The sequence below is a fragment of the Arachis stenosperma genome, chromosome 7 (genome assembly GCF_014773155.1).
Source record: "Arachis stenosperma cultivar V10309 chromosome 7, arast.V10309.gnm1.PFL2, whole genome shotgun sequence".
Classification (NCBI taxonomy): domain Eukaryota; kingdom Viridiplantae; phylum Streptophyta; class Magnoliopsida; order Fabales; family Fabaceae; genus Arachis; species Arachis stenosperma.
The window spans coordinates 86648976-86651459 of record NC_080383.1 but is presented as its reverse complement, the minus strand read 5'-3'; positions in this window follow the sequence as shown (position 1 = coordinate 86651459).

Here is a 2484-nt window from a genome sequence, read left to right as displayed (position 1 = left end):
TGGTTCCCACCCATCAGCGGAAGACTTGTTAATTAATTCGAATTTAAATTCAAATCTTATTTTTAGGAAAAGATATTATTTTTAATTTTAGATAATTAGATTTTAAATTTATTAGGATTAGTTATAAATAGGAATTTAGATGCCATCAGAAAAAAAACTCGGTACATTTAGACATAGTACATTTTACCAGAACCTTTATTTTTCTTCTCTGAACCATGAGCAACTAATCCTCCATTGTTAAGGTTAGGAGCTCTGTCTATTTGTATGGATTTATTCGTTTGATCTTTCTAATTTAATCCATGTTTAGATTTACATTTCAATAATTGTTTTCGTTCTTTATTTTATGAACATTGGGTGGAACGGAAGTATGACCCGTGTTCTAATTGAGTTCTTGTAAAACTTGGAAAAGCTCTTTACTTGAACAACAACTTGAAAACATATTATACCGAATTTCTAATTGTTTGTATTTAACGGGATATGTGACATATAGTCCCCTTATTTTTGGATAATTAGGATTCTTTTGGCATATAAACTAGAAATTGATCATCTCCCTCTAATTGGAATTAATTGACCAAGGAATTGGTAGTTAATAAATTTTAGAGAAGACTAGGAAGGTCTAAGGAATTAGGGTCTAGTCACATATAGTTTGTCATGAAATTAAATCTTGCATGATTAAAATAGTTAGTAAGAAAAATAAATCTGAAAAAATAGATAACTCTGAAACCTTAACTGCTTTCTCAAATATTTTATTCCCAACTCATTGCTGCTTGCTTTCTGAAATTCTTAAAGTACTGTTTAATGCTCTTTGAATATCTCAAAACCATTTTCTGCTTGCCTAACTAATCCTATCAAACACTATTGTTGCTTGATCCATCAATCCTCGTGGGATCGACTCTTACTCACGTAAGGTATTACTTGGTACGACCCGGTGTACTTGCCGGTTAGTAGTGTGGGTTGTAAAATCATCGCATCAAGTTTTTGGCGCCGTTGCCGGAGATTGACTGTGATTAACAACTATCAGTTGTTTGATTGCTTAGATTAGGCATTTTATTTTTAATTTTTTTAAATCTATTTTAAAAAAAATTCTCGAAAAAAAAATTTAAATAAATAAATAGCACCAATATTTTTCTTAATTTTTGAAATTAAGTTTGGTGTTTCCCAGTTCGTTTTATTTTAATTCTTAGAATTCTGTTCTTTCTTCTTTACTTTCCTATTTACCACATGGTGCGTTTAATCCTTTTTGGTGTTTTGTGCTAAGAAAAAATAATGGAGAGAGATCACATGGGTTACTATTCACACCCGAGTAGTGATTCATATTATGGTGGATGGAGGAACTATCCAATTTTGGTTGGAAAAGTCAAAACCAAAGAAACTTCAATGCTCCATGTTCCAACTATCAAGAGCCACCACCTCCATATTCATACCACAAACCACCATCTCCATATTCGTACCAAGAACCACCATCTCCCTATCCATATCAAAAAACATCATCTTTCTACCCATACCAAGAGCCACCATCTCCTTATTCATCCCAAATACCATCTGATCTCGAGCTTCTCATGAAAGAATGCCTACATGATATAAAGACAAGTGTAAAAAATATAGAAAAATATGTGCAGACGATGATCAAAAACCAGGAAGAGGAACAAGCAAATTCCTTCCCAAGAGATACAATGCAAGATCCTATGGAAGAAAGTGAGGAAACCAATCAAAGGAGTTTATACTCCAGTGAATTAGAGAACTTTCCACCCTCACATATGGAAAAAGAAGAAGATACACATATGGAAGAAGAGGAAGAAGCACAACCCCCCATGCCCTTGGTAAGCAATGAAGAAGAGATTGAATTAGAAAAAAGCTACCAATAGGAAGATGTTGAAATTGAGAAAGCTTGCGAAGAGGTGGAAAAACTCAAAGAAGAACACAAGGGAATGGAGCTTGCAAGACCTCTCCCAAAACCATCACCATCCAATACAACATTTAAGTGGGTAAAATTCCTATCCTTAATCCTTACCTTCCCACTTGAATATGGGCTACTAGAGACGGATGGTCAACTTAGAGCTCTTTGTGGCATTAAGCGTAAGAGGAAGATGGTTAGTGGCAAGAATTGTCAAGCAAGGTTCAATATGGTTGCATGCTCCAAATTGAAGTGCAAGGATTGGTGTAGAGCAAATTTGAATGGGTCTAGAAGGTTGTTTGGATGTCTCTGTGAGAATTCAGATTGCTTGCCATCCGGTGGGAACAACGGTGATACACAAGAAGACGAGTGTAAAAGCAAGGTTTGGGACCTTAGAATTCATTCTCACAATCAACACTCTTTGGACTTTGTCACTAGCTTCAGCTTGCTCAAAGACGTTATGCGCCTGGTTTGGGATCCCGGTAGCTATTGGAATTACAAATATTGGTGGAGATTCCTGGATCAGTACAAGCACAAGCCACTATGACAAGGAGCTCACCACATGTCCAACTTAAGGACTTTAACTAAAA